Genomic DNA, 18,141 nt, shown 5'->3' on the forward strand with positions numbered 1-18,141 from the left:
GGGCCCCAGGTGTTTACTCCATTCCCGTACGGGATGACAGATTCAATAGAGACTTAGTTTACATTGGCTCCACCATCCGATCAACACAGAAACGAATACGTGAACACCAAGCTGACATTAAGCATAAAAGACACACCACTGCCTTATCGACCTATGTCAACGACCCTGAAATAAGGGCGGACTTCCGGAACACCAAACTTATCAGACCTGTGTTCCGCGCTGATCACATCCGGCACCTGGAGACCTGGGAGATTCACAAAGCTATCATGGGGGGCAACTGCATCAACTACAGGGATGGGGAAACACTTGCACAGGCGTGGAGGTATTTATTCGAGGAGTTCGAGCAGCGGCGGTCGGAGGGGTGAAACCCGACGTGCACATTTATTTATTTACATCATTGGCAACATCGTTACAACGGTCGGGTCGAAACACGGCCAGTCACCACCTGAAGCAAACCTCGGTGGAGGTCGAAAGTACTTGTGGAATTTACTAGTGACATAACACTCGTAAAAAAAGGTTTTTTCGTGGGTTGTTATTATTCAACGTAGTGTTAAGTTGTTGGAAGTCGTTTATCTTAGTTGCATATAAAATTAGGACTTATGAAAAACTGTTAAAACCATGGATTGAAATAGCCTAGCATTTAGTTTTCTTAGAGAGACATTTCCAAACATTAGTGAGGCAAAAGTTAAGAAGGGGATATTCGTAGGTCCACAGATTTCCAAGCTTCTCAAAAATGCGCACTTTGATAGCGTATTAATAGGTGCTGAAAAAGAAGCTTGGAATACTTTCAGAATGGTGGTGAACAATTTTCTTGGAAACCATAAAGTTTCTAATTACAAACAACTAGTGAATAACATGCTATCATGTTATGAAAAGATGGGATGTAACATGTCATTGAAAATGCAGTTTTTGCATCCTCACATTGACTTTTTCTTTGAAAACTGTGGGTCCTTCAGTGACAAACATGGGGAATGTTTTCACCAAAACATTGCTTGTATGGAAAAATGATATCAAGGAAAATGGAGTCCATCAATGTTAGCAGACTACTGCTGGAACATTAAGTGTGAAATGCCTGCAGATTCATACAAGAAGTCTGTAAAGAAGCATCATACATGCAAGTGATGTCATGGGTATTTTATGCTTGCACTGTTTATTTAGTTTTTATGTATCAAGAAGTCTTCTGACAGTTTGTGTGTTGTAACTCGAATGAAAATTACATTATCTGTACGTATTCAGATATATATTATGCAATGTATTAAATGTTAATGTGCCTTGTAAACTTGAGCTAATTTTGTTCAACTTTTTACTGACACCAGAAGTATACTACACTCACAATCAAAAATCAAACCTATTACCATCTTGTAAAAGATAGTCCCACAAATGTTTTCAAACTTATGAAGTTCTTCTTCAGGTAGAAATGGAATACTCGAGAAAAAATAGAACAGGAGATTTCAATTCAAAAAGTTTGCCGAATTCCACTCCGATGAACATGCACCATTGTGCACAGGTGTCAGTTATTACGGATACTTGTCTAGGAGGAGTTGCCAGGCTGGTGATAGGTTGAGCTCTTCTTTTTGGTTGATGCATGTATTTGTATGGCTCATTTTATAAATAGCCATTGCTTCTAACCATTTTATGAGCTTAGGGTGGGGCGTGGTTGCGATGATTTTAGCTTTGTTGAGTTCCACCTCGATGTCCTGGTCTGTTGCATAAATACTTAAGGCCATATTGAGCCTTCTGTGTTGTAGATTAGCTTGGTGTTCCCTTAATCTGGTGTTTAACGAGTGCTTAGTAGAACCAATATAGATGAGTTCTTTTTGCCATCTGTTATCCACTAGAGGGATAGAGTATACGCCGTACATTCTGTTGAGATCTGGGGGGTCTTTCCCATTTTTTAGGATGTCTGCTATGGTGGGGTCTCTTCTACAGATTATTTGTATTTGTTGTTTCTTGGCTATTTCTCCATATATTTCTTTAACATATGGGTTGAAGGTGACTGGGAGCCTTGTTTGTTTGTTCTGGTTGTTGGTATCCTTTGTCTATGCTGTGGGTGTGCCCCTTTGATGATGTTGCCTGGTTATACGTTGTATTAAGAAAGGGTACCCATGCTCTGCTGCGACTTTTTTAACATGGCGTGAATGAGGAGAGAAATTGTTAAACCAGCTATGTGGCGGGTAGGAGATACCTGAAACTTTGATGCCAAATTTTTGATACTATAATTTGTAACGTTGTGTTACGTTGAACACCTTAAAATAAGTCAAGTCGAACTACCGGGACTGAGGAAACTTTATTAACAGTAACGAAGAGACAGTTACTGCTAATAAAGCTAATGTGTACTCTAGCACAAGGTCTAACACACAACACTCGTAGACAAAGGAGAGCTACCACGTGCTGTAGACCAGACTCAGCGCCATCTATCGGCGGTCAGGCCATGTGTCTAATGGACACTCGCATGTGACATCTTCCCCCCCTTTTTTTTTAGACCTTGCTAGATCGCGAATACATTGAACTGAACTCGTTTACAAGTTTAGTCTAGTTGGAGGATGTACAATTCTGCTGGAGCAAGTCATTGTAACCATGCCTTAGCTGTTCTTGGATTCACTGACGGCCAGCTGAGTATCGCTTTTGGGTAGTTGTGCAGTAGAGTCCTGTGCAGGAAGTGCTAGGGTAACCATAGGTGGAAACTGGGCCTTGGTTGGCATTATCATCGACGAATTACGATGTAGCAACGAACCATCTGCCGTATGCACTAAGTAGGAACGAGGTTGTGGAAGTTGCTTTTCCACTATTGCTGGTGACCATTGCCTATGAGCAGTTTTGATTCTCACTGATGACTTCTCAGGCAATGAAGGACGTTCAACAGCCTGACGACATCATGCTTGCGAGGTGCAATTGGATTGTAGTTTGGGGAATGCATCTTTGAAACCTACTGACCTTGCAGATGGGTGAATTGGGAATAATGTTGCAGTCTGCCTCCCAAACAAACGCTGTGCAGGAGAACCGAGACCACTGCGTGGTAGATTCTGCCAATTTAGAAGTGCTAGGGATTCATCTGTTCCATCATCATGACATCTTTTGATGATGGATTTGGTCGTTTGTATGTACCTCTCAGCCAGCCTGTTAGACTGAGGATATTTGGGAGAGACAGTCACGTGATTGATCTTCCATTGTGAACAGACTTGATGGAACTGATGTGAAGAGTATTGAGGCCCATTGTCAGATTCCAGGGTGTCCGGAATTCCATGCACTGCAAAGACACGCTTTGAAAAGTTTATAACTGCTAATGTGGTGGGATTGTTTAGTTTTCATATTCAAAGAAACCCGAGTAACTGTCGGCCACTAGCACATAGGTGTCACCTGCCATCTCAAACAAATCACTGGCGAGACACTGCCAAGGATACCGTGGCACGAGCTTCATGAGGAGAGACTCCCAATCAGGAGCACGAGCCATGGCCTGGCAAATGTGACAAGCTGCAGTAATGTTCTCTGTCTCGTGGGTCATCCCAGGCCAAAAAATGATTTGTCTAGCTCGATTGAGCATTAATTGAATCCTGGGGTGGCCCAGGTGCAACTTCCGGAGATAAGCGGGACAGAGTTTTAAGGGCACTAAGAGTCTTTTCCCTTTAAAGATGAGTCCTTTATACATTGACAGTTTGTCTCTGTACGTCCAAAATTCACGGATGGCAACTGGAATTTGATCAATAGAGTCTGGCCAGCCCACTTGTATGATCGTAATAAGTTGCTGTAGTTTCGTATCCACCTCCATAGCTTGACGTAAGTCAGCTACCTTGCATTCCGCCAGTGGAACATCCACAGCAAGAATAAAATCATCTAGCGGGTCACAGGAAATTACTGTTGCACAGTTCCAGCTTAGAGCATCAGCCACGGGGATGTCTCTGCCACACTTGTATACCACTGTAGGTGTATATTGGAGAATGTCGAATAACAGACGTTGTAATCGAGGTGGTGCTGTGTTTAGGGACTTTTTTGCAATGCTAGAAGCATTGCAAAAAAGTCCCTGAACACAGCACCACCTCAAGTTCTCTGTCAAGCACCACCTCAAGTTCATGTCGATTACACCACCTCAAGTACTCCGTATTTTGGCAGCCCAAATGGCACACGTTGAAAAGAGTATCGGCCCCATGAAGTATTCACTGTTAGCAAGTCAGCAGTACGTGGTGTAACGGGCAGTTGCCAATATCCCTTTCAAACATCTAACAGGGTAAAGTAGCATGCATTAGTTATGCGCGCTGCTATGTCTTTCACTGTTTTGAGTGGAAAATGATGCCTTTTGATGGCTTTATTAATATCTGATGGATCCATGCAGATTCTGCCCTCTTTGTGCACTACCACTAATGGACTCACTGCCAGTGTCAGGTGGGTGTGACTGGTTTGAGCACCTTTAGCTTGACCATATTGTCCAGCTCCTTCTTGACTTCTGCACGAATTGCATAAGGAATATTTTGTGGCGGATGCACATGAAGAACTGGATTGTCTATTAATTCTATGTCATACATGAAATCTGTGATACAGCCAATACCTCTAAATGTTCAAATAAAACAATTAAATAAATATTTAAAATCTATATTTCAATAATAAATTAACTGTTAATTAATTTTGTTATTTAAAGTTTGAGGGGCCCTGCAAAAAAATTCAATCGGGCCTCGCACCTATTGCATTCGGCCTTGCTTACCAAAATATTATTTTCGCTAGTATGCAAACTTAGAACAAACAAAAGATTTATTTATTGAAAATGTTGCCTTTCTTAATTTCCATATATTGTTCAATCTTTGTCATTGTCAAGAATAAAAATTCTTAAAAACCCTTTACAAAAAACCTTTATTATTGTTATTTATTGTCATAAATGACAATAAATAATTGCCATTTATGAAAATGCTAGCATTTTTGTAAATGACCAATCACTTAGCAGATTCAGACTTAAAAGTTTATTTTTAGGATTTTATTCGTTTATAGCTATTACTTTGGACTTATCATACCGTGATTTCTTAAGGGAAAAAAACCAAGTTAAAAAATTGTGGTCTGATAAGTCTGAATTAATAACTGAAAAATTTGTAGCTATAAAATAATAAAATCCTGAAAAAGATAAAAGGACTAGAAACTATTCAAATAAAGATTAAAAGTTTATATTCGTTATCATGGGTATCTGCAGATGGCGCATATGGGACACTCACCCTTCCCTGATATTGAACAAAAATTCCACAAATTATAAACATAAAAATGATTATTGTAAAACTTATCTATATATATAAAATTGCTTGTCCTGACTGACTCACTGATTCATCATCGCCCAGAGCAAACCGCTGGACCTAGAGAGGTGAAATTTGGTACACAGTTAGGGTACGTCATGAAAACGCACACTAAGATTTTTCGAAATTCCCAAGTGGGGGGAGAGGGAGAGCATTAAGGGTTAACCGGAAAAACGGCCTACTGTACTATTTTAGATGCGATTTTTTGTTTTTATCCGCGTTTTAGTAGGGTAAGCCATGGTAATGCACACTAAGAAGGGATTTTTAGAAATTCTCCCGCGGGGGGTGAGGGAGAGCATTAAGGCTTAACCGGAAAAACAGCTTCTACTGTACTATTTTAGATGTGATTTTTTGTTTTCAACTACGTTTAGTCTTCATTGAGTACTTAGGTGTATTAAATTGATAACATTTTAGATACTGTTATAAATATTTTTATCTATTTCTATTTTAAAAATGTTTGAATCGTTTTAAATTCGAATTTGTTATTGCATATTGGTTCGATTATAGAACGATTGTAAACATTCCAGAAAATTGATCAAATTGAAAATAGTTTGTTTGATTCTCGGCAATTCTCTTCAGCGGTAGGTGTTATATGACAATTACTATGGTTATTGAAATATTGAATGTAAATGGGGTTTGCTTGCAAAACCTCCGCAGACGAAGTTGCGGGTAACAGCTAGTTGATATATGTAACCACACATCCTTCACCTTGAGATGTTTTGTCTCTCTTTTTGTATGCAAATTGATGTAATACTGTATTATATAATCTACTTGTGAGAAAACTCATAAAATTTAATAATTAAATAAAAATTTATTGATGTAATTATTTGTTTCCAAAGTATCCCTCTGAAAAATTTTCTGTGGACACCTATGTCTGTTATGCTCATTTTCAAAAATAGATGATAACTGTAGGATAGTTAATTGTGTTAACAGTTATTTAAGAGATATAATCTAATTATATTCTAATGTTTAGAATAACCAAATTGCACATAATTCAAATAGATAAATATAATATCAATAGTTTGTTAATTTAATATGATTTCCACTGTTTTCTGCTTTGTTGAAGAGAGAAACTGGATGTAAAAGTAAGAAATTAACACTTTCTCTGACTTTGTTGGGCATTATCAAGTTTACAATAAAATGCCATCAAATGTAAAATAGAATTTACAAATTTGATTAAAGTATAAATTATGAATTTAAATTTGTTTCTATAAATTATAAAGAAATGAATATTGTTTCGCATGCATGTAAATTTATTTTTGAAAGTTCCTTAATATGCAAGTGATGATGCATATTATGCAAGCAACAACTTCCAAATAAATAATCATTGTTTTTAATCAAATTTGTTAATTCTTTTTTATGTTCATTGTAAACCTGACTGGCTGATAAAGTCAGTTAAAGATGTTAAGTTTATTAAAGTGGTTTTTTTTTCCTGGATGTTTGGTAATTGTGGGGAGGATTTATTGGATTTGGATATTTTCATAATTATTATTTATTATTATTTAGTACAAGGTCTTTTACCCTTTGTACAGGGAAGAAAGTAAACAAAATAACAAAAAAATAAAGCAAACAGCATTGTACAAAATATACTATTTTCTTGTAAAAAAGGGCTGGCAGAAATTACAATTTAATAAAGTAAAATTTCATTAAAAATACTAGTCGTATCTTGCTTGCCATGTCCAATCACCTGGAACAACCATTCTTCACTGCAGAGATGACCTTTCTTTGTACGCTACCTACAGCTCTGCACAAATATGTAAAATAGTCTAAAATGTCCACAGGTGACAATCCCAACACAATTAAAAATATAACATTTTCTTGTAAAAAAGTTAATTGTGTTGCGATTGTCACCTGTGGACATTTTAGACTATTTTACATATTTGTGCAGAGCTGTAGCCTACAAAGAAAAGTCATCTCTGCAGTGAAGAATGATTGTTTCAGGTGATTGGACATGGCAAGCAAGCAAGATACGACTAGTATTTTTAATGAAATTTTACTTTATTAAAAAAAATATACTAGTCAAAGTACAAAATTATTAATCAATACAATATCCATTACATCAAATACAATATCTATTACATAAATACAATAATCAGTGCATAATTACAATTTCCAATACCTAAATAAAATTACCAGTACATCGATACACAATCCAATACTTAATAATTAACATACAGTATTCCATACATACAAAAATTAACATAAACAAACTGTGACAAACTTTATTTTTTTAGGACCCCATGCCATTAAAAAATAAAAAGCAAAAATAATAATAAATTTTAATTGCAATATTACCTAGAAAATATGCAAAATTAAAAAATATACAAAATAGCTTGGCAAAAAGTTGTCACTGCCAGTCAGCCCCAAGAGACCTGAAATTGATGCATTTTTAATACTAAATGACATGGATGCCCTTTAAAATACAATTCAAGCACAGGCTTTATAAAAAGGAGAAATAAAATAAAATATATTCAACACGTTAGGAAAGGTATAAACTTAAATTTGAAAAATCTGCTTGAGACAATTATATCTTACTGACAAGGCTGGATTTGAGGCGATTGGTGCAAATCGCTCCAATTGCCTCAAATCCAGCTGGACATCAAAATCCTGCTGGACGTCAAAATTTATATATTTAAAAATAGTTTCAAATTACAGAATAGATTAAACAGTTTAGTGATCATGTTGATTAAGAGTCAAGAAGCAAGCCAGTTGGATTTTGACACTGTTTTAAAAGATTTTACAGAACAAAAACTTCGGAACATATAAAACGTCTCTTTATAGGTTTATATTCAATAAAATTCAGTTATATTCATTCATCAACACATTAAAAGATTTTTTATGGCAAAAATTTATGTAGTTATATTCATTTAAAAATATAGAAATACTAAAACGTATCTATGTATGTTTATATTCAATAAAATGTAGTTGTATTTATATTTGGTACATGGTATATTTGGTATATTTTTTTAATGTAGAAATTTGTCTACCTTATGGTTCATGAGTTTTGATTTTTATAATTGGATTTTGGATTTAAATAAATATTTAAAATCTATATTTCAATATGTAAATTAACTGTTAATTCATTTTGTTATTTGAGGGGCCCTGCAAAAAAATTCAATCGGGCCTCGCACCTATTGCATTCGGCCTTGCTTACCAAAATATTATTTTCGCTAGTATGCAAACTTAGAACAAACAAAAGATTTATTTATTGAAAATGTTGCCTTTCTTAATTTCCATATATTATTCAATTTTTGTCATCATCAAGAATAAAAATTCTTAAAAACCCTTTACAAAAAACCTTTATTATTGTTATTTATTGTCATAAATGACAATAAATAATTGCCATTTATGAAAATGCTAGCATTTTTGTAAATGACCAATCACTTAGCAGATTCAGACTTAAAAGTTTATTTTTAGGATTTTATTCGTTTATAGCTATTACTTTGGACTTATCATACCGTGATTTCTTAAGGGAAAAAAACCAAGTTAAAAAATTGTGGTCTGATAAGTCTGAATTAATAACTGAAAAATTTGTAGCTATAAAATAATAAAATCCTGAAAAAGATAAAAGGACTAGAAACTATTCAAATAAAGATTAAAAGTTTATATTCGTTATCATGGGTATCTGCAGATGGCGCATATGGGACACTCACCCTTCCCTGATATTGAACAAAAATTCCACAAATTATAAAAATATATTGTAAAACTTATCTATATATATAAAATTGCTTGTCCTGACTGACTCACTGATTCATCATCGCCCAGAGCAAACCGCTGGNTCAATATTTAAAATAAGTATCTTAATTTAATTATATAACAGCTGACAGTTTTATTAACATTTAAATTTCAGTTAGTTAATTAAATTTTAATTTAATTACTTAAACATAATGTTTGTTAAAATGAAATTTTTTGATATGATGATCTTGGTTCATTGTCAGTTGTTTAATACTTTGTTTAAAAATTATATTAATAGATAATATATTAGAACTAAATTGAATTATTGTTTGATATGAAGACAGTTATTTTTATTATGATTTTTCTCATTTAATAATTAGTAACCTTTGATATTAAAAATATAATAAACCAATCACAGCAGAACTATAAAATATATAATGAACAACTTGTCTTCCAATTTTATGTAATGAAAAAATTAGTAAAACTTAAAAATGTGGTTTTTAATTATTTAAATATTGTCAACATATTTAATTGTTTAATGAAATTGATGATTAAACACAGTGGTATAGTACAATTAAAAATATGAAAGATAGGCCCATATCTTTACCCTGAAAATATTGTAGTGTGTACTGATTATTGATCTCATACTCTTATTAATATTACCTGTTTACCATCTGTGGATTTAATGTAAAAAACATTCTGGCAAGATTATAATTTACTAGCTCTATTGAATAACTTTCCACTTGGCTGTGTATTTTAAATATTGACTGCTTTTTCTGTTTTTATCCAAAGATTATGATTATGTATTGAAATAAAAAAAAAACCAAACATCCAGCAGTTTAAAATCTTAAACTTTAAGGTCAAAACAAAAATGAATGTTTTCAGTTGTCTCAAACTACCATCCTTAGATTTATAACTGTATTTGAATATGACAAGTGCTATCGAATGTAAAGTTTAAATTCTAAAAAATTCTTTTATAATAGAAATGTCATGTTTAAATATATTTGTAAATGTGAAGATATTTGTTTAAGATGACAAAATTGTTTGTTTTTATTTAACATTAAAGTTTAAGATTTTAACTGCTGGATGTTTTTTTTCATTTTTGTGTTTTCATTTTTCTAGTTTGAAGAGGAAGTAAATCTATTTTAAAATTTTGCAGTTTTGCAGATGAAAAACTTAGAAACTGGTTGAATGAATTTTAAAAAATATAAATTTTATAAATGTGTGATTTTTATATTTAGACCTCTAGGTGGTAATATATATAATGATCTACTTAACATGTTTTTAAAAATCCATTTTCAAATTTTTATTTTTTTAAAATACATTTTGACATTTGAATTTTTATTTTTATTAGACTAATCTTTTTACTCCTAAAGATAAATTGTAAAACTTGAGAATGCTACATTTGCAAAAAGTATGGTTATTTATTAGCAAGTCCAAAAGACAAAATTTTCTTCATTTGTAATGGTACTTTGAGTTTGAATTCTTTCATTTGATTGTGATAACTATATACAGATTAATAATATTTCTATTGAAAATTGAAAGTATCAGTTGACATTGCTAGGATTATAGTTTTTATATATGAAATTATATGGTATGAGACATCAATATGTAAAAATATAACTAAATATATCAAACAAAACCTTGATATTTGCAGTAAATAATTTAATGTAAATTCAACAAATGTTTTTGATCTTACAGAAGATTGGCTTCAGGTCAACAACATTCTATATTGGAATAAACAAGACTAATTTTAACATTTTAAAATTTTTTGGAGTAAAATTTAAAGATATAAAATATAAAATTGAATAAATGAAGGTTAGGTTGCCCATTAACATGTATAAAATAGATTCAAATATGAGAAATAATTACACATAAATATACTACAAAAATAATAACTAATTATGTTGCTTTGTTGCATCTTAATTTACTTACATTGTAGTGTTGTTGAGATTATTTACCTTATTTTTGTTTGTGCAATTGTTATTTACTAAGTGTTATTTTTAATAGTTTTATATATTTTATTTATATATTTTACACTATTTTTATATTTTACTACTACATTTATTTATCTAAGTCTCAACTGTTATTTTGAAACATTTATTATTATTCATTCTTTTTTAATGTTTTTTGGAATTTTAAATTTGAGTATTTTTGTACAAGATGATCATTATTAAAGAGTAAGTGTTCAGAGCTCTTTGCTGAAAGAACTGTTGGGCAAATTTCAACCAAACTTAGGATACATACTGTCTTGAGTAAGCAGTTTTAACTTTTAGAAACATTTTTACTTCAAAATTCAGCAGCTAGAGTGAAATTTGGCAGTGTTGTTTTATTATATACATTTTCTAATAAATTTTAGGAGTTAAGAAATATGCAGTTATTTTATTTTAATTACAGATCTGATTACAGATATGGAATGTAGAATTGACAATTACATCAAAGATATGGCTTTATGTGCCCTCTGTCTTTAGGGTCTTTTTAGATCCTAAAGACAAAGGGCTGTAGAAACTGTATTCATTGTATGCACACTTGATGTTAGAATGCAACTAACTTGAATAGAGTTGTTGTATATGTGAGATTAGCAGTGGGCCACTGGGCTCATCCCAAATGACCACTTACTCTGCAACAGGTTGGTAAAACCCGTTCTTGGCTTGTCGGATGGCTAGGAGGGCAAAAATTTGAGTGGGGAGTGCGTTGGTAAGTCGGCAGGTGTCCTTCAGAGACAGGAGACAGGTTTAAAAACTAAACAAGCATTTATTTATATAAGTAAGCTAGGATACATAGGTTAAATGTGATTAAATAAGTTCACTATAAAACAGGGACGCTCTAATAGCTTTACCTGCTAGTCTGAGAGAGCGTTCACAAAGCTCTAAAAGTACAAATACCTCTATGCGGATATGTCTAATATGTGTTTGTTGAATAGGTTCGTTAATGGCGATGGAAGTTCAAATGACTGTGGTTGGTCGTATGTTCTTTTGTTCCAGAGTATGGAGACAAGTATGGCACATCTACCAAGTATAACTTCCGAGGGATTGCCCAGAGCTTTCGGGGACTTGAGCTTTTATACGTTATTCATGGGAAATGAGTCACGTGATCGACTTCTGTTGACACTTATGGTGCATTCCGATCAACTAACTGTCAACTTTCCCACCATAATGTGAAAACAATCGGTGACCTCCGATATATCAGGTCAGTCCATAAGTTCGTGCGTATTTTTTGACCTTGAGAAAAATCTTGTTTTGCTGTTAAAAATGCCAGTCTAATGTGATACTTTTTACACTGAAGTGTTAAATTGGATCTCATTCATATAATACGTTCAGAATTGGGAACATTTCAGTTGTTTATTTTCGTTAAAATGGAAGTAACAGATGAATATAAGAGACATGTTTTATACTTTTTATTTTTAAGTGATGAGAATGCTACAAATGCAGCCAAAAAATTAAATACTGTTCATAATCAAACTGTAATAAGTGTAAAGACTGTGCAGAAGTGGTTTGAAAGATTTAGAAATAATGATTTTAGTGTGGAGGATAAGGCTTGTACTGGAAGACCCACTGACTTTGATGATGATGCTCTCTCTGCACTAGTTGAAGCAGAACCATCTTTAACAGTTGATGAAATTGCGGAACGTTTAAATTCATCCCATGGAACTGTTCATAGACATCTACAACAAATCGGAAAAGTTTCAAAGCTAGGAAAATGGATACCACATGAACTGTCAAAAGCTAACTGACAACAACGTCAACTGCTCAACTCAAAAGCTTCAACTGGGAAATTTTACCTCATCCACCATATTTGCCAGATATTGCTCACAGTGATTATCATCTTTTTCAGAGTTTGCAGAATTTTTTAAAAGGAAAAACTTTTGAGGATGAGAACAATGTAAAAAAGACTATTTCTGAATATTTTGATTCAAACCCGAAATCATTTTACAAAGACGGGATTAAAAAGCTACCATCAAGATGGCAAGCAATTGTACAAAATAATGGTGAATACATTATAGATTGAAATAAAATTTAGTTAAAATTTTTTGTTGCTTTTTTTGTAGATAAAAATGCGCACGAACTTATGGACTGACCTGATACTTCTCACCAAGAATGGGTTTTTCCTCGGAGTTGTTTACAAAGATTTTTCCAACATCGGCGTAAAAATTGCGGATTTCACATATATATTTTAAAATTATGTTTGAAGACTGCTGGATTGGGAATATTGCCTTGATAAGTGAGGCTCTTTAGGTAGCTCCATAACCAAAAGGGGCTGTTCATAAATTATGTCTGCATTTTTTTTTGATATTTTTACTCCCCCTCCCTTCTTGTCCCAGTTTGTCCAAGATTCTGTAACCCTCTCCTCCTCTTCAGAGGTCCAACAAAACTTGACCTCCATAAAACTTTTATCACTTCATGAGTGGTAGATACTAGTGATGTAACGAATATTCGGTTACTATTCGGTATTCAGCCTATTTTTCTTTATTCGGCTGAATACCGAATATTTAATCACTATTTGGCCGAATACCGAATACCTAAACACAGGAGTAATAAATAACAAAAACACAGTAAATTAATCATTTTGGTATTTAGATTTAATGTTATTGAGTTAGTGCTGTTTGTTTATATTTATTTATAACTTGTAACATGCACAAAATAAAAAAGAAAATAATATTAGTCACATGTATTCACAATTTATAATTACAAAGATCAGCATGTGTACACGTCTGTCATTGGAGAATCGTCGCACATCTGAGGGTCTGACCCTGCCTATCCTTATTTTTAAGCGCTTGTCTTTGCTCTTCCCTTTCTCTTTCCTCTATCGCTCTAATCCACGTATGCATGTGCACACATCATAATACACGCTCACGATACTTTCGATTTGTCACTTTTCTGTCATAGATTTCCCATTTTACAATTACGTGACTCAGCCTGGTGATAACGGAGAAAAGAGACAGATAGGACGTCGATATAAGTCACAGTTATGATTTCACAGATTCGAGACAGCTTGATAGCCCGAACGGCCCCAGGCTTTCGCCCGTGGACGCTAAGTGACTTACATTACAAGCATTTAGCTTTCCAAAGTCTATGACAACAATTGTTTGGCATTGACGGGCGCGAATTTCGTGCCAATAAGCTGCCTCGACTTGTTTGATTATGTTATCGACTCAATTTCATATTTATTTTCACATTTTCACTTTGCGGTCCTTCTCTGTTTTTTTTCCCGTTATTTACACGTGCAGGTCATTTCATTGTTATCTATATTTGATATCATCATTTATCACATACTGCCATGACGCTCTTGTCTGTCCACTACAACTGCCAAGAATTAATGCGATTGGCGAAGCGTAGTGACAGCGGGCCAATAGAGAGCAGGATCCTTGCCATAATGCGGTTTGCGCGCCAATTTTCGTACATGCGTTAATTGAGTCGAATAGTTTGGTTGAATATTCGGCTATTCGGCCACGCTCCTGGCCGAATATTCGGTATTTGGCCTGAGGCCGAATATACTATTCGTTACAACACTAGTAGATACCATAAGTAGAAATGAAACATACAAGAAATTTTGAATTAAATATAATAAGATGCATAGTGTGTAAAATTTAATGAAATGAATGGACATCCACTGAAGCTCAACCCCTCTTTAATTCCTTCTTTGACTTTTGTCTGACTTTTCATAACTCCCTTCCAGTGGGGTGTCATTTATGAACAGCCCCAAAGTCATGGGGTTCAGATCTAGTGATCATGGCAACCAATGTTGGAAATGATTGGTTAATCACCTCTCACATGAAAAATGCTTTTAAGTAAAGCTTGCACATTTAAGCTGATACATAAATGTGCACCATCTTGCATAAAAATTAAGGTGTTTAGACAACTTCTCTGGTCTCATGCTGGAATGATGAAGTTTTGAAGAACATGTCCAACATTAATAGAACATGTCAATAGCCCAAATACAGCATTTTCTTCAAAATAAATAAGGGCCAATGATAAAGGATGCTGATATGTGAAAATGTGAAACTATGCCATATCATTACCACATTATCACATGTTCACTAACAAATTCCTTAATTGCCTTTAGTGAGTATAATGAAATTTATTGATAAATATGTGAATTTTTATCAGACAGTAAATTTCAGATCATGTCTTCCAATTTCCAGATTTGAGGTCCTTCAGAAAGAACACCAATGGCTCAACTCAGTTTAAGTCCATTTATTTTACAACTATTTATAAAATATACAGCAATACTTCTTGCTTGCTTCTCACAACAGTCTTAGGTCAGGCTTGTTTCTCCTTGTTCCAATGGTCAAGTTGCCTTATATCTAAGTTTTAGATCCATTGGCCAATCAATTTGGAGCTGAGTCAGTAGCTCTCCTGCGGGTCTGCCTCAGTTGGCATACCTGTCTCAACTTGTCCAGGACGACTCAGGCTAACTGACCTTTTCTGGAAAATGTGTTCTGACAAGTGGAACTTGAATTATCTTGTCCCTATTTGATAGGCCTCCTTGACACAGACTAAATATTTTGTTAGTCCTTTTATACCTGAAATTCATTTAAAAATTTAAAGGGAAAGCAGTACCAAATTTTTCTTAGTGGCTGAATTTTGAAGTAAACTTTCCCTAAAATTTGAAACTGCATACTCAGGATAGCATGTATACTAAATTTGGTTGAGATTTGCTTAATGATTTCTTTCTACAGAGAACTCTGAATACTTAATTTTGATTACCTAGTATTTGGATCTGAAGATGGAGTACAGCAAGCAGTTTTGAAAAGCATTTAATTCAGTAAAAAATTTTGTCTTCTATAAACAAAAAAATGAATCAAATCTATGCAACGAACAAAGCAATAATAAATGCAAATACATCTCACTAACCTTGTATGGCTTTGCAGATAATATTTAGAACATAACACTAATGTTTTCGACACATTTCTAGGGTTTTCTGTGTTCTATAAATTTTTCTGGTGTGATATGAGTTCAATTCCGATTTTTAAACATTCTGGTTTCCAATGCTTCTATCTTTGAAATTTATTTTTTAAAATTTCAAAATTTAAATCACTAAAAGACGCACGCCTGCACTGGCTGTTATAGCGTTAGAAATTTTTAAAATGGACTGCAAAGGCCTGTCAATCAATTCTAAAGACGAAAAACAACTATTGAGGGCATGGCAGGCTATTTATGATGCGATGCTATAACAGCCAGTGCAAGTGCATATCTTTTAGAGATTTAAATTTTGAAATTTTAAAAAATAAATTTTGAAGATAGAAGCATTGGAGACTGGAACGTTTAAAAATCAGAATCAAACTCATATCACACCAGAAAAATTTATAGAACACATGAAGAAGACCCTAGAAATGGATCAAAAATCTTAGTGAGATGTATTTGTAAAAAAATGAATGTTTTTATTTTTAATTTACACTTATTTATATGGTGATTTGTACAATGCATTATTTTGTCTGTATACTTTTTTTTAAAATCTATAATAATAACAAGGTAAGATTCCATTTATGCTTTGTTCGAATATTGTAACATACTGCCAAATTTGTCAAATTATTATTTGTTTTCAATAATAATTTAATTTAATTCAGTAAATGATTATATGAACTTGGCAGTCCAGATTAGTATACTACAGTATACAGTGAACTCTTGTATAATGTGCTCTCTTATAATGTGACAAAAAATTGTGACTAGTACTCATGCAAAATTCTAATATTGTCATTCAGTGGTATAAGTTTTCTTTTTCAACTTCTAGTCCTAGGTTTAAACTTGCATAAAATTGTCTTATAATGTATGTCTCAATAACATGATTTCCTATAACAGACATTCCCTACATTGTATGGGACTGTTGTATATTAATAATTTTAGTGATTAAATAATTTTGATTTTATAAATATTTGGATAAAGATCTTTTACCAATGTTAATACATGAAGTTATACATCAAGTTTTGTACTTTGCAATATTTAACATTAACAAGACAAAAAAACAGTATAAAACAACCACCCAAAACTGGGTAAATTTGATAACATCAGCATCCAAAACCATTCATTATTTATTTAACTCTGTTATTTTGTATGCTGAATTTTGGTTTCAGATTCTGATGTTAAAAAACAGTATTATTTACATTGTCAAAGTGTCATAGATAGAAAATTATAATTATCAGATAACAAACATTAGGAGGAGACTCAAAATGGTTAAGAGTTAGGACATTTATTTGGATTAAGCACTTTTTGGGAATTTCAAGCCTATCTTCAGATCAACAACATTTGATGTTCTATTCAAATGCATTTAATGTTTATTTTATTGCTTACATTTTATTCATATTTTGGTTGAATTTATCTTGTTTATGCTTTCATAGTTGCTTCTTTTACACTAGCAATGAACTGATCCAATATAGTGAACATGGCTCTGATTTCTTCAGCCTGAAGGTCATGGATGCTAGCCCATCATTTGCTGTGTATTAATCTCAGACAAACACCCTTCAATCTTCTGCTATCACAAAGCATGTATGGAGCACTTACTTTTTTTTGACAGCTTAAGAATTTTCAATGTGGTTAAAGCCTCTTCCACATGACTTCAGTGTTACATTTCTCCAAACATTTCTTGTGTGTAACAGTCAAGATTTTGTGAATGATCCAAGATGTTGAGAACCTTACAATGTTTTAAATTCACTGATTCATCTATTATTAAGCATACATCACAATTGTTACATAAGTTTATGATTTCTTGTAGTTCAACATTTTTGAGACCTGACTGTTAAGAAGTTAGTTAATTCTGCACTAAATAAAGACTTGCTGTTTGTGAGATACATAATGTAACCAAACAACAGTGCTTCATAGATTATTTGTTTCTGAGGCGATTCACAAGGAAGGTAAGCATTTTCAACCAGCCTTGAAAAAATGCAGATTGCCAATCTTTCTGTTGGGGAAAAATTTGCTCAGATTCATTACCACTAAATTAAACTCATATTACTCTTCTCTCTCTTCCCCAGCATGTCTAATGAAAGAGATTAATAATAATCTAACAGCATGTAAAGTACTATATTATTTTTCCGACTTTCCAACGATTATCGACACTACTGTGTGCCGGAAATAGCCGTTCCCTAACGGGTACTTTACGCGGATTCGCGTTAGTGTGCCAGGCCTGGACTTTAAGCGTGCACCGAATTAAATAATGACAAAGTTTGTCAATAACAAAATCAAATATTTAATTAAACTTCTAT

General features: G+C 33.3%; 1 protein-coding gene across 6 annotated transcripts in view; it reads left to right on the forward strand.

Moving 5' to 3' along the window:
* The window catches only part of LOC111637098 (nephrin-like), a 105,564-nt gene that overhangs the window by 17,797 nt on the left and 69,626 nt on the right, over window positions 1-18,141 (forward strand). For 2 of the 6 annotated variants that reach the window (XM_023382512.1, XM_023382511.1), the window contains exon 1: window positions 11,466-12,131. The exons of 3 other annotated variants lie outside the window; for them this stretch is intronic. The gene's annotated coding sequence lies outside the window, so the exon portion shown is untranslated. Of the gene's footprint in view, window positions 1-11,465; window positions 12,132-18,141 lie in introns of those variants that run through there. One more of the 6 variants, XM_023382513.1, reaches the window with a different exon arrangement.

Source organism: Centruroides sculpturatus, unplaced genomic scaffold, assembly GCF_000671375.1.
Source record: "Centruroides sculpturatus isolate CEXI.00-Female unplaced genomic scaffold, Cexi_2.0 scaffold924, whole genome shotgun sequence".
Lineage (NCBI taxonomy): Eukaryota > Metazoa > Arthropoda > Arachnida > Scorpiones > Buthidae > Centruroides > Centruroides sculpturatus.